This window comes from Sturnira hondurensis, unplaced genomic scaffold (assembly GCF_014824575.4).
Source record: "Sturnira hondurensis isolate 20B ecotype Veracruz unplaced genomic scaffold, ASM1482457v3 Scaffold0014854, whole genome shotgun sequence".
Lineage (NCBI taxonomy): Eukaryota > Metazoa > Chordata > Mammalia > Chiroptera > Phyllostomidae > Sturnira > Sturnira hondurensis.
In genome coordinates this window covers 5,017,395-5,033,013 of record NW_028087485.1, presented here as the reverse complement: position 1 = coordinate 5,033,013, position 15,619 = coordinate 5,017,395, and the positions used below count along the sequence as shown (strand labels likewise).

Here is a 15,619-nt window from a genome sequence, read left to right as displayed (position 1 = left end):
TGATAACTGCTTATTTGGGGACTGATAGCTTTTTAAAGGCTGTTACTTTTAATAATGATTAGGAAGAAGAAAGCTCCTTTTAAGAGGTAGTCAGTAAATATCAAGTCATGACTATAATTATGTGATAAGAATACAATAAAATTTCAGAGCTGGAAGGTACACCTAGAGGTCATCTGGTCAAATCACCTCATTTTATACATAAAGAATTTCAGACTTGAGCTGTTCACTGTAATCATCCTTCTATTCTCTTAATCCCAGACTCTCTTTATTAGCTGTCCTCAATAGTTCTTGGGCATCTAATATTTTTCTCTGATTTGGCAGTTGTCATAAACTAGCTTTTACTGTCAGCTACCTTTCCAAGTGGTCATGTTCTGGTTCTGTCACTGATTAACATGGAAAGTCATTAAGGGCAGGGTCTAGACCTGTACTTTATATTTCTGTATATCCTTTACTTGACAGCTCATTTGTGTTGGTGGATTGACTGAGTGGTATTTTGCAGAGTTAAGATGATATTTTTGTAGTGTTTGTAGCACTAAGTATAGATTTTTAAAAATTGCTCTTTTGGCACCTTTATGCTTTCTTTGTGATTATTTTTCAGTCAGCTGAAGTCATTTTATGTGCCGATCACAGTGTTGTCTCCCCAGCCCTCTTGGCTACCTGGTCATTCAGGTCAAACGACGACTGGCCCAGTTTTCAAGGGTCGCTGTAGATTCCCTGCCTTAGTTTATTCTAAAATGAGTAGAGAATGAGATAGGAGTCAGCAGCCCTCCTCAGCCCCCTCAGTTTCATAGACCCTGACTGAGTCACTTGGACAGTGAAGAAAGGAAGACGACGTTGGTGGTACTGGAGCAGATACACGTGCTCAGATGGTGTAAAAGCAGCCCAGGCTGGGACCAAGGGCTTTGGGTGCCCTGAGGGCGCACAAAGGCTAATTCTGACGGAGGAGACTGCGGAAGCCATGATGGCAGGACCTGGGTTTTGAATTAAGACCGCCAAGTGTGGGTTCAGATTTGGGTGGGTGAAGATGAGACGGGAAAACAGCCCAAGTGCATGAGACGTGAGGTGAACAAAGCCTCGGTCAGGGAAATGGCCTCTGTTTGGGAGAGTCACCATTTTCCTCTGTGTCTGGTGGGGGGTAGTCTCGAAACCTTTTCATCCTATTTTTAGATCCTGAATTTTAGAAACCCCTAGGCTGATTCTTAAGTATTTTCTTTTTTAAGATAGTACTCTAGTATGCTTTTTCTTTCTTTCTTTTTTTTTTTTTTTGAGGGAGGAACTAAGAAAATGGTATTGTGGTATATTATAGGAGGTAGCCTTGGGTTTCTCCCTTGTCATCATGAACCCCAAGGGTTCTAGTATCCATACTACATTTTAGATGTTTGAGAAATACTTTCCCCCACATTATAACTCTGTAGAACCCATTCCTGACAACAGAGATCAAAAGTAGACACAAAATATTTACCGAACTCTGGAGAGCTACTTAAGTTGCTAAGCTCCATGAAGATTGCTTTTTATTTGACAATAAAATACTTGATGTAGGCTTTACATCCAGCTAAATACACACTGTAGAGCTAAGCTGTGAGTCTAGTCTTTGTGAGCCTCAGAAAAAAAAGAATCCTACTGCAAGCCTGGACTTAAAATATAACAAGCAATTTAAATGGATCCTTCAGGCATGTGTGAGTGGGCACAAAAAGCAGAGTCATACAGTTTACTCTCTCTAGTGAATTACCACGAAAGCTTGAAAGAGAAGCATTCTTCTTATTTTTTTAAAAGATTTTTATTTGTTTTTAGAGACAGGGGAAGGAAGGGAGCCAGAGAGGGAGAGAAACATCAATCGGTTACCTCTTGTACTCACACCCTGACCCAGGACAAACCTGCAACCCAGGCATGTGCCCTGACCTGGAATTGAACTAGCAACCTTTCAACTTTGTGGTATGACGCCCAACCAAGCTGAGCTATACCAATCAGCGCAGCATTCTCATTATTTAAAAAATGGTGTAACTGGCCCTAAAGTCTTATGAAAACACATTTAAAAAATCTGTTTTATGTGTTAACTCTGAATGCATACCTACCAACCACTTAAAATCAAGAAATCAGAGCTTGAGTCGCTAGATGCTTTTTCATAAAAGTTAACATTTTATTTAATGTACTTTAGCTTCTGAGATTAGTTTACTGCCAAAACCTTTAGTTAAAGGAATTTTAAATACAGTTTATGTTTTAAATGTTCTTTTACAACGACAGGCCATGTGCCACTCGAGGTAATGTGGAAGGCCTGAGTAAGGTACATTGAGGGACCTGGGGAAGCCATACTTTCTTCGGGGGCCTGTTTCCTCATTTGGAGAAATGAGGGCGTAGGACTGGATATAATAATATCTTATATCCTATTAACCTCTAACACCTTTACGTTTTAAAGGTGCTCTTCCTCTTTCGGTTCTCCTTAGGTAATATTAGGGAAGGCAGTATTTATATCTAAAGAACTGACTTTGGTTCTGCATAGGTGTGCTATCTATCCATATTGTTATGATGGTAAAATGTTTCCTAAAATAGGTATGATTAGGATGGAAATTCCATTGGAATGGTATGTTCCATTGAAAGGGTATGTGTATTAGTTTCCTAAGGCTACCATAGCACAGTAACAGAGTAACAGTGATGCAAAGTAATAGTGCATATATTGTTTCCTGGGGCTATCATAGTAACATACCACAAAATGAGTGACTGAAAAACAGTAGGGACTTCCTGTCTTACAGTTCCTGAAGCCCAAAGTTAAAACTCAGTGTGTCAGCAGGGTTGGTTTCCTCTGAGGACTCTGAAGGAAAATCTGTTTATGCATCTCTTCTAGTTTCCAGTAGTTGCCAGCAACCCTGGCGTTCCTACGCTATGAGTACATCAGTTCAATCTCTTCATCCGTCATTACATGGCTTTTTCCTGTGTGTCTGTCTCCTCTGTGTCCACCTGTCTACTTTTCTCCTATAAAGACACTAGTCATTGTGCAATGCTTACGGCCTCTCTGAATCCAGTATGACCTCATCTTAATGTGATTACAAATTAAGACTATTTTCAAGTAAGATCACATTCTGAGGTAATGACAGATTTTAGGGGATGATCTTAACACAGTACAGTATATAATAGTGAACTATATATAGATCCAAAGGTGATTCATTTGAAAAAGCTAGTTTCACAAAAGTGGGTTTGGAGCGGGGGTTGTTTGTTTGTTTTTACAAAAACAGATTTCCAAGGTTGATAAATATCTCTTTTCATGGACTTCTGCTGAAAACTATTCTCAGTTTTTCTAAAACAGCAGGTAGTATTTTTAAAAGTGATTTCCAAGTACTATTTTCTGTGCTTTAGTAAGTGGCATTTTCATGGCTCAATATTAGACTTTCTGGGCTGGAGGGAGGGACAGATGAGGTTGTGATGACCTTGGAATCCTCCTTACCAGCTAAAACATGAAGGTAGGAACTCCTTGAAACCAAACTTCTTTGCGGTAAAGATGTCTTGCATTACCTACAGCTTTTGGATTGACTTTTACAGCCACGTTTTGTAAGTTACAGCCATAAAAGCCAAGAATCTTTAACTGGAATACCTGAAATAGGAGAGCAAGATGAACTCTTGAGACTTACTTGAACCCTGTTTTCTTCAACATTTTGTTGATATACATTTGTATAGTTTTTAATACAAGGAATGTTACCTAGTATTTTTTGTGTGCTCCCAGCCTCCCTCCTGTACCTCACTTGTCACAAAGACCACAGTCAATTTTCTAGGTTGGTCTTTTGGGTGAATGTTTATTTCGCAAAACTCAACTCATTTTTATTAATGAGCTTTGCGGGATTGTTTGCATTTCTTCAGAATTAGGGACCAGAATTTCTTGAGTTCAAAAATCCTTGAGAAATAGATAGATGTGCAATTGGAATTTCAGGGAGTTAAGTTTTCTGTATTACTTGTATTCTGATATTCACTTTGGCAAGTTTCCCAGGTTTCTAGAGTAGATATGTAGTAATATGTAAAGTGAATTTGACCTCAAACATTACTCTCAAGAAAATGTCAAAAGCAAGGGCTTTAAATTTTCATGCTCAGTGCTGGGCAAATAATTAAATTGACTGTAGTTCATGAAGTATGTGCGAGTAATGTTTCTTTAAAAAAAAAAAAGATTTTTGCCCAGAAGGACTATGTACCAAGTAGTAAAGAACTGAAGCCATAACGTACCTCCAGAAATTGAGACCAATGAATCTTTCTTTAAAAATTATAATCTCCAGTGATTCCATTTGTTGAAACCTCTCATTTATCATGAGTTGTCAAGTTCTGGATAGATTCCTGGACCTCCGTTTTTTAAATTTCACTGATACCAGGGGACTTAATAACGGAAACTAAATGTCTGAGAAGCACATTTGAATAATCAATCTACTTGTCTTTGTCAACTTTCTCTTAGGAAAAAGAAAATTCCTCCTTTTGTTTTTTCCCTGACTATTTCCAAAAACTCTATGCTATAGACAAATTATGACTGAGAGAATATATATACAGCATTCATCATGTTTTGTAGAAAGGTGGGTACAGGCACCAAGGCATGTGGTTTTTGACTTTGCAAGATAATGTGAAGGATCGCCTCTCTGGTTGACTGTTTTGCTCATCATTTACAAGACTGTAAATGCTCGTCATTTACAAGGACTGTCCAGAAAAAGTCCAGTCATTGTTATATAATAAGTTTGTGGGACATTGCAGTAACCTGGCAGCCAAGAAGAGTGGGCAGGAATGTGCATGCGTGAGCAGTGAAGACTTCACTGTACTAGTCAGTGCAGGCAATAGACACCATTGAGTGAGCATGTATGTATACTCTGTGCCGTCACATTCAAATCGATTGAGAAAGAGCAACAAATCTGCATCAAATTTTACATTAAGCTTGAACATTCCTCCACGGAAATTATTCAGATGATTCAGAAGGCTTACGGGGTGACGCAGTGAGTTGCAGTGCAGGTAAAAGTGTGGCCCAAACACTTCAACGATGGTTGAGATTCTGATGAAAGTGATCCACTTTCTGGAAGGCCTGCAATGGTGGAACACCTGAAAATGTTGGATGTGTTTGGGCTGCGATCAACGAAGATTGGCAACTGACAGTGGGAGAACTAGAAGCTTATCTGGGGATCCCAAAAACTGCTGTGTCTGATATTTTGATGCAGGATCTTGGCATGAAAGTATCGTGGCATATTCATTCCGCAAAATTTGTTCCTTGACTTCTGCTACCAGAGCAGAAGAAATATTGTGCTGCAGTTGCTAATGACTTGATTCAAACTGCTACCAACAAACCAGATTTCCTCAAGAATGTCATAACTAGAGATGAATTGTGGGTGCACAGCTGTAATCTGGAAATGAAGTCTCAATCATCCCAATGGAAGTTGCCTGGTTCTCCATGCGCAAAGAAGGCACGGCAAAGTCGCAGCAAGATCAAGACCATGTTAATTGTGTTTTTTGATTGCGAAGGTGCTGCCCATCACAAGTATGCCTCTCCAGGCCACATAATTAATAAAAGTACTATCTCAGTGTTCTCTGTTGATTGAGAAATGCAGTATCACCAAGGGCCCCACCTTTGGGCAGCTGGTGATTGCGGCTTCATCACAACAGTGCACCCACCCATGCATCACGTCTCAGTAGAAAATAAGTTTTCTATTTCTTGCTCTTTTTCTTCTCCTTTTGGCTCCCCCATGACTCAGATGTTGTAATATTTAAAGTTGTCCCAGAGGTTGCTAAGCCTGGCCTCATTTTTTAAAATTCTTGTTTCTTTGTTCTGTTCTGGTTGAATTTTTACTTCGTCCTTTTGGTCCAAACCATGGATTTGAGTACCCATTTCTTTCCCTTCACTGTTGGTTCCCTACGTATTTTTCTTTCACTTTTCATAGCTTTCACTTTTTCCTCTATTTTAGGACCATACTCACCCATTTCTGTGAGCATCTTGATTACCAGTGTTTTGAACTCTGCATCTATAGGTTGGCTATCTCTTCATCACTTAGTTGTATTTTTTCTAGAACTTTGACCTGTTACTTCATTTGGGCCTTTTTTTCTGTCTTGTGTGCCTTGGGTATTCACCAGGGCAAGCAACCCATGTCACTGTACTGTGATGCTGTATGTGGGGTAGGGATCCAAGAGGTAACAGAGTCACTCGCTAGGCTCTCTGCTGACTTTCAGTCACTTCCTCTGTTGCCCACAAGCAAATTGGGCCCTTCTGGTGCTGATTCCTGGGTCAGTGGGCTTGTATATATTCTAGGACCTTGTTGGTCTCACCAACGAACTCTCCTGTGAGGCTGGGAGTTTCTCCCGCTGCTGCAACCCCCACAGGTTTTTTCAGTCAGAGGTTTGGAGGCTTTGTTTTCCTGCACTGGAACCCTGGGTTGTACAGTCTGTCTTGCCCCACAGTTGTTCCTCCTGGTTTATTTGCGTGCAAATGTGGGACTGCCTGGTCTGCCAGCTGCTGCCTTGCCCACCCCGGTCCAACAATCACCGCCTTGCTGCGAGACCTTTCAGCCCTGGCTGCCTATCTCTGCCCCTCCTACCAGTCTGGATGAATGTTTCTTCTTTAACTCCTTGGTTGTTGGTCTTCCATACAGTTCAGTTTTCTGGCAGTTCTGATTGATTTTTTTTGTTTCTAAATTTGTTGTTGTCCTTTTGGTTGTGTGAGGAGGCACAGTGTGTCTACCTACCCCTCCATCTTGGCCAGAAGTCAAAAAAAATTATCTTAATGAGCAGTGTTACACTAAAATACTCTAATAGCTGCACCCTCCAGCTGAATTTTCTTTTCTTTTTCTAATGCATGCCCATCCAGCTGTCAACTTCCATTAAGTAAAGAACACTCAGTAATGTAATAGGTTGTTGCTATTCTTACTAGTTTATTTTGGTACTTTTTTCTTTAAATTATATTTTTAACTAAGGGTCAGATTAATTGTATCAACTAATCAACTGTAGATTCATTGTTTCATAGACTTTTAAATTGAATTTTAGAATTTATACTTTTATTTTAAACATATACTTAACAGAAGTCATTTCAAAACAGTAACAAGGGTTCAGATATTTAAGAATGATTTGGATCAATCTTAAGATTCTGGAAGTAGGTCAAAGAGAGCTAAGTTTCTACATTTATAGTTTTATAGCCATACAAGGCTTTTTAATTTTATTGCTTTGAGAACATTTACCATTTCTATTTTTGTGCTGAATATTGTGATCCCGTATTTCTAGGCACCACAATTAAGAAAGGCCATAATCAAGGTTATATGTAATAGCTATATATACTTCTGAGAAATGACTGGCCTTTAAGCCATTCCGTGTTTTTTGGTCAACTCTTCCATACCTATTAAGATCTGTAACTATGAATGATTCTATATTTGAAGAACATTTGGTTATCTGAGGCAAATTATTAAGCCTCGGGGTTTTTTTGTTTTTTTTTGTTTTTTTTTTATTGTTGTTTAGTTGTCTCCATTTTCACCCCATCACGTCCCCCTGCCGATCCATCCCCACCTCCCACCCGCAAACCTACCGCCTTTGGCTTTGTCCATGTGTCCTTTATACACGTCCCCCGATGGACCTTCCTTTATTTCCCCCCATTATCCCTCTCTCTGCCCTCTCTGGTTACTGCCAGTTTGTTCTTTATTTCAATGTCTCTGTTTGTATTTTGCTTACTTGTTTGTTTTGCTGATTAGGTTCCACTTATAGGTGAGATCATATGGTATTTGTCTTTCACCAACTGGCTTATTTTACTTAGCATAGTGCTCTCCAGTTCCATCCATGCTGTTGTGAAGGGTAGGAGTGCCTTCTTTCTTTCTGCTACATAAAAATTTATTGTGTAAATGTACTACAGTTTTTTTGACCCACTCATTTACTGATGGGCCTTGGGTTGCTTCCAGCACTTGGCTATTGTGAATTGTGCTGCTATGAACATTGGGGTGCACAGGTTCTTTTGAATTGGTGATTCAGGATTCCTAGAGTATAGTCCCAGCAGTGAAATTGCCTGGGCAAAAGGCAGTTCCGTTTTTAGTTTTCTGGTAAACCTTAGTTTTTTATCTGTGCAGTGGGAGATGCTGCTGACAGTCTTTTTCTGAGAGTTAAAGGCCCTCAACTCTTTCAAAATGATGTCAAATTAACTTGAGTGGTAAAAGTGTAAGCTTGAACATCATTTGTTATTACTACCCAGGGCACAATCAATCTCATTTTGATAAACTCTAAGACACAGTAGTCATCTTATAGGTTAACAGTTAAAACTTCCAAAATAGTGACCATTGCCCATTTAGTGGTCTTTTCAGGTGGATTTGAGCCAGTGTAAGGGTCCTCACCCTATATGTATCAATATAGTTCCTTTCTCTTTGCAACTTAAAATTGTAAGGAATGTTCCATGGTATTTTATGATATTCATATTGCCTGCCTCATTAAATTTCTTGGTCTGCCCATCTCCCAGTACTCCTTGTCCTTATGTATCTTATTTATCTGTTTTACTATGTACCGATGGAGAAGAAGACCAAGGGTGCAAGGTGGTGAATTATGAGGAAGTAATATTTTATCAGACAAGAACCCTGAACTAGGAGAACTTAGATTACCCCTGATAATACCAAGTGTGCGATCTTAGGCATATCTTTTTATGAACACTTCTTTTATTAGTTATTTAATCTAGAAAACAACAGGGTTTGGACTAGATGTTCTCTTAGTTTTTGCTTCAAAGCCTTCAAAAAGTCTAAGTGGGAAGGCACATCCTTGAAAGTAATATGTTAGTAGATACTTCTGAATCCTTAAAAATCTAGTTACTTAAAGAAAATGTATTTCTTGGGTATTTAGGTCAAACCAACCAGCACCATACAACTCCCTCATACATTTACTTTTCTGTGCATCCTATACAGACAGACAATCATAACCTTAAATCCATTAACAAACACTAGGATTTTAGCCCTTCCTTATACCCTGTTTCTCTGAGTCAGTGGTGTTTATAAAATACCTACCCCTGGATGATGTTTCTTGGTTGGAGCATCATCTATAAACCGAAAGGTCACAGATGAGGATAAAAAAAATTTAAGTAAAAATAAACACTTGTACAAACTGTGTGCAATGGGCCTGACTTTTTCTTATATTTCATTGAATAAGTAATACTGGCCGTGGAGCAAGCTGACTGATATGGTAATGCTAGTAAATGTCATTATTATGATTTTAAAGCAGTATGATACTTGAGCTGTGTGGCTTTAGAAAAATCACTCAATATCTCTGAGTATAGTTTCCTGTCATCAGTAAAATGTGATCCCTGAATCTAGTATGAAATACTCCAAAACGGCTGTCACAGAATCAATAGCCATTATAGCAATGAGTGCTCTTTGGGATAATTAAATCTGCTTCCACTGGGCACTTAGAAAGGGTCATCTCTGTTGCTCGGTTCTACTCAATGCCAGTTTGTTTCTTTTTTCATTTTCCTTGACTTTTATCTACTTTTTCAGATCTATCAATTTAGTGTGAGTTGTATATAAAAATTTGGCTAGCAGTTGAAAGTAGTTCGGGCCTTTTAGAATTTAAAATGAATAAAAACCCACTGGTCAATATGAGGATGTGGCTTGTCATAGTTTGCACAAAGTCCGTTTTGTTTTCTAGAACTTGAAATACCTTCACAATTTTATAGTAACTTTCATGAAGAAAAATTCTAACTCGGTAAACAAGTTGTTGTTGTTATTTTTACCAAATATGCTGCTTTGAAGTCTTGGCTTATTTTTGATTATTGTTTTAAATATGGAACATTAGGCCTGGTACTTGAAAGTACAGCCATCTTGTTGCTTATATTCTAGAGAAAACTGTTAAAACTGCCAAGAATTTTAAGTTTGGAATGACTTTATAAGTAGTAACTTTTCATAAGATTGTTTTTACCATTCCCAGCCTAGAAGTAATGCAAACCAGATTGATTTGGAAGGAGCTCTGATGTAGTGAAGTAATTCAGTTCAGCCGCCACTTATGGAGTAGTCTGCCATTGTGGGGGCTGCAAACATGAGCAAAGAGTTCTGGACAATTTAACTAGAAGTAGACAAGGGTCAGGAAAAATGGGGGAAATCTGACATTGAGTTATACAGATGGCACTAAGTGTCCAAGTGGAGGAAAATTTAATTATCCCACAAATCACTAAGACGTTATTTCTATAACCTGCCATAAACATTTGTTTATATGCATCAAGGAATTTACATATCTGTATATCAAGGAATATATATATATATATATCAAGAAATTTATATACACAAACATGCACACCTCAAGGAATCACTTATTTTCTTCTACCTCTCTAGCACATATTCATTTCCCCCCTTCCACCATCTCTCTCTCTCTCTCTCTCTCTCTCTCTTTCTCTCTCTTTCTCTCTCTTTCTCTCTCTTTCTCTCTCTCTCTCTCTCTCTTTCTCTCTCTTTCTCTCTCTTTCCCTCTCTCTCTCTCTCTCTCTCTCTCAGACACACACACACCTCATTTCCTTTCTGTTTCCCATCTGACCATCAATTGAATTTCTAGGGTCGTATTTTTCAAACTGTGGGCTATGACTCATTAATAGATCATGAATCAATTTGACCCACATTTAAAAAAAACAGAATAGATCACAATAGAAAATACCAGAATGTACCACATAGTAACTCATAAATTTATTTCAGTTATATATCGCATGTATGGTATGTGGTTATAATATGAAGTATATTTCTTATTGTTGATTGCCATTTTTAAAAAGTTTGAAAGCCACTGTTCTAGACTGTTGCATCTATTTGTGTCCTGAACCTAATGTTCTTTAAGCGTACTTGTTGAATAGTTACTACATAAATATTTGGATAAGATTTTTTAAACTAGAATTGTGTTTATGCTTGATATCTTGTTTCTAATCTGCATTGGCCAGAGGGAAACCCATAGTGTTAACAAGTTGTATAATATTACTTTTAAAAAATTCATTTTTCTGCCCTGGCTGGTGTGGCTCAGTGGATTGAGTGCTGACCTGCGAACCAAAGGGTTGCTGGTTCAATTCCCAGTCAGTTCACATGCCTAGGTTGCAGGCCAGGTCTCTGGTAGGGGGCACACAAGAGACAACCACACATTGATGTTTCTCTCTCTCTCTTTTTCCCTCCCTTCCCCTCCTTCTAAAAATAAATAAAATCTTCTTTAAAGAGGCTAATTTTTTTTCTTTAATGGAGTTCATACTGGTTTGCACTGGTTTATATTGCTCTGAAGTTCTAGAAAGCCTGACTATGTACTATGCACAGGAGTGGTATTAAAAATAGATAGCATTGGCTAATTTTAAAAAGAAGGAGCCCAGAAACTGAATTGTTCAACATATCACCTAGAAGCAAAAGATTTTTTTTGGCATTTTAATAATATTTATTTTTTTAATTTATAAACATGCTATAATTTTCCCACTTATTTAGGTTTTCCTTACTGTCTTTCCATAACATTTCATATATTTCTTTGTATTTCTAGAGGTATTCCTAGGTATGTAACAATTGTGTTCTTATTTTAAGTGATCTCTTTTAAAATCACATTTGCTGCATTGTAGGTAATTATGAATGTAATTAACCTTTATATATTAATATTATATGTAACAAGCATTCAGAACACTTATTAATTATATTTGTAGACTCTTCTGGAATTTTTACTTAATCAATAATGTAGTCTTGATATAATAATAGTTTTGATATAATAATAGTTTAGTCTTGATATAATAATAGTTTTGTTTTTTCTCTCCAATCCTCAACTTTTTATTTCTTTTTTTTCTCAATTTTTTTATTTCATTATTTTTCAAGTACAGTTTTCTGTCTGTTACTCCCATCCCATCCCACCCCTGTGCTCCCCCCTCCCTCCCATTTCCACCCTTCTCAGTTGTTGTCCATGTATCCTTTATATATGTTCCTCTAAATCCCTCCCCTATTTCCCCTGAAATTCCCTCCCCTCTCCCCTCTGGTCACTGTCAGCCTGTTCTCTATTTCAGTGTCTTCAGTTATATTTTGCTTGCTTGTTTCTTTTGTTGTTTAGCTTCCTATTAAAGGTGAGACCATATGGTATTTGTCCTTCAACACCTGGCTTATTTCACTCAGCATAATGCTTTCCAGTTCCATCCATGCTGTTGCAAAAGGTAGGAGCTCCTTCTTTCTTTCTACAGCATAAAATTCCATTGTGTATATGTACCATAGTTTTTGATCCATTCATTTACTGACCGGCACCTAGGTTGCTTCCAACTCTTGGCTATTGTAAATTGTGCTGCTATGAACATTGGGGTGCATAGGTTCTTTGGGATTGGTGTTTTAGGGTTCTTAGGATACAATCCTAGCAGTGGAATTGCTGGGTCAAAAGGCAAGTCCAATTTTAGTTTTCTGAGAAAATTCCATACTGTTTTCCATAGTGGTTGTACCAGTCTGCAATCCCACCAACAGTGGACCAGAGTCCCCTTTTCCCCACACCCTCTCCAACATTTGTTGTTTATTGCTTTGTTTATGATAGCCATTCTCATCGGTGTAAAGTGGTATCTCATTGTGGTTTTAATTTGCATCTCTCTGATAGCTAGTGATATTGAGCATCTTTTCATGTGTCTCTGGATCCTCTGTATGTCCTCCTTGGAGAAGTGTCTGTTCAAGTCCTTTCCTCATTTTTGAATTGGGTTAGTTGTCTTCTTAGAGTGAAGTCATGTGAGTTCTTTGTATATTTTGGAGATTAAACCTTTGTCTGAGGTATCATTGGCAAATATGTTTTCCCATACAGTTGGTTGTCTTTTTATTCTAATGCTGTTTTCTTTAGCTGCGCAGAAGCTTTTTATTTTGATGAGATCCCATTTGTTTATTCTTTCCTTTATGTCCCTTGCTCTAGGGGACATATCAGTAAAAATGTTGCTGTGTGGAATGTCTGAGATTTTCCTGCCAATGCTCTCCTCTAGGACTTTAATGGTGTCATGGTTTATATTTAAGTCTTTTATCCACCTTGAATTTATTTTGGTATATTATGTAAGTTGGTGCTTGAGTTTCATTTTTTTGCATGTAGCCGTCCAGTTCTCCCAATACCATTTGTTGAAGAGGCTATCTTTACCCCATTTTATGTTACTGCCCCCTTTGTCGAATATTAATTGACTATAGAGAGTTGGGTTTATTTCTGGGTTCTCTGTTCTGTTCCATTGGTCTGTGTGCCTGTTTATATGCCAGTACCAGGCTGTTTTGATTACAGTGGCCTTGTAATACAGTTTGATGTCAGGTATTGTGATCCCTCCTACTTTGTTCTTCTTTCTTAACATTGCAGCTGCTATTCAGGGTCTTGTATGGTTCCATATAAATTTTTGAAGTGTTTGTTCTATGTCTGTGAAATATGCCATTGGTACTTTCATAGGTTTGCATTGAATCTGTAAATTGCTTTGGGTAGTATGGACATTTTGGTGATGTTAATTCTTCCAATCCATGAACATGGTATATATTTCCATTTGTTTGTGTCTTCCTTGATTTCTTTCTTCAGTGTTGTGTAGTTTTCTGCATACAGGTCTTTTACCTCCTTGGTCAGGTTTATTCCCAGATATTTTATTTTTGTTTTTGCTATATCCAATGGGATTTTTTCTTGATTTCTGTAGAAGCAAAAGTATTTGTGTTAGGCTTTGTTGTTCAGAGTTAAGAGGAACTAGAATCTACTCTTTGTTAATACTTCCCTTAAACACTTGTTCCTGTGAGGTAGTATAGTGAAGATGTATGACTCCCTTCCAAACCATGGTAATTCTGGTATTTTAAAAATTACTCTTTTTTTAAATTTTATTCATTCATTCATTTTTTAGCCTGGGTAAAGTCTGAGTAGCTGACTAGCTGGATATACTGAATAGCTGGAATTAGCGTTTGAAAAGAAATTACTGCCTGTTGGAATGTAAACGGGTACAACCACTATGGAAAATAGTCTGGCAGTTTCTCAAAAAATTAAGAATAAAGTTACCATATGACCCAGCAATCCCACTCCTGGGTATTTACTCGAAAAAATCAAAAACAGGTATTCACAAAGATATAGGCACCGCTCTGTTCATTGCAGCATTATTTACAGTGGCCAAGACGTGGAGCTGATGGAGGTGTCCTTTGATGGAGGAGTGGATAAAGAAGTCGTGGTACACCTATGCCGTGGAATGCTACTCAGCCGTAAGAAAAGATGAAATACTGCCATTTGTACCACGTGGGTGGACCTTGAGAATATAATGCTAAGTAAAATAAGTCAGTCAGCAAAAGCTAAGGACCATAGGATTTCACTCGTATGTGGAGTGTAAAACTGAAATTCATGGACATAGATAGTGTAGTGGTTATCAGAGGGAAGGGGGTGGGGGGACCTGATATATGGTGACCAAAGATGGTTTGACTTTGGGTGATGGGCATTTAGTGCAACATACAGACTTAGTATAGAAATATACACTTGAAATTGATACCCTGTTAACCAATGCCAACCCAATAAGTTTAGTAAAAACTTATAAAAAAGAATAAAAGAAATTATTGCCACCCGCAGATCTGGATTATGACCAAGGTCATGGGCTATAGAGATCTACAGACTAGAGTTAAACTCCTGGTGCACCACTTACCAGCTCTTTGACCAACTCAGGGACTTTATATTCTTCTGCAAGATGGGGATGATAACACCTGCCTCGTAGGATTTTAAGGAGTGAATTAGCTAATGTATGTAAAGTCCAGTGGCTAGCACATAGTAAGGGCCCGTAACTGCTGTTTTTAAATGCTATAATAACCCATCAGTAAAGTAAGAAATACCTAGTTATTGTTAGGAAATCACTAGCTGCTAAGACTACTAACCGTATCAAGGGTCTTTATCTGCCTCATTGTGGGAATAGGTCAGAGGGCACCAGCAGAATCATAGGGTATAAGAAATCAGGAAATCGGAAGCATCTTTTGAGATAGTCCTTTTATCTTACAGTTGGTTGTGGCACCTGTATAATGTAATTGTCTATGTACTTGACATAGGAAGAACTCTGTTTTATTTGCCATTGTGTCCCCACATAATAGGACTGGGCACATAGTAGATGCTCAAATGTTTGTTGAATGAATATCCACAAACTGTTTTGTCACACAACAGTTGGTAGAAATGAAAAGATTTGAGTCCAACAGTTGAGTTAATATTTTCACTTGCTGTTTCTGGCTTATAAAGACTAATACTGAAATCTCAATAGTAGACATTAAATGCCTTTTTTTACAGTATTTTATTGCCTTTTTATGACCACCCATCTCCCTCCCTGTTAATTGTATTCCTCCCCAACTCCTGGCAACCACCGATCTGTTCCCTGCTTTTATAATGTTCTCATTTAATTTAAAGAATACAGTAAGTTCTCACTTGGTGTTGTCAGTAGATTCTGCGACTGTAAGCAAAATGACATATAACAAAACCAATTTTACCATAAGCTAATTTACGTGAACAAGAGTTTTCCCACAGCATCTTATCAACATTATAATAAAACATTATATAAATGGAATCATGTTCTATATATAACATTTTGTAATTGGCTTTTTTTTTACTCAGCATAATTCACTGGAGATTCATGCAAGCTGTTGTGTGTATCTAATTCATTCCTTTTTATTGTATTTATAATATTTGTAGTTTAATCATCTGCCTGTTGAAGGACATCTAGATTGTTTCCAAT

At 37.8% G+C, this 15,619-nt stretch overlaps 1 protein-coding gene across 6 annotated transcripts in view; it reads left to right on the top strand.

Annotated features, from left to right (window-relative positions):
* ADD3 (adducin 3) overlaps positions 1–15,619 on the top strand; it is a 127,479-nt gene that overhangs the window by 76,359 nt on the left and 35,501 nt on the right. Inside the window, exon 1 of one of the 6 annotated variants that reach the window (XM_037063970.1) lies at positions 3,635–3,646. The exons of the other annotated variants lie outside the window; for them this stretch is intronic. The gene's annotated coding sequence lies outside the window, so the exon portion shown is untranslated. Of the gene's footprint in view, positions 1–3,634; positions 3,647–15,619 lie in introns of those variants that run through there. 6 annotated transcript variants of the gene reach the window in all.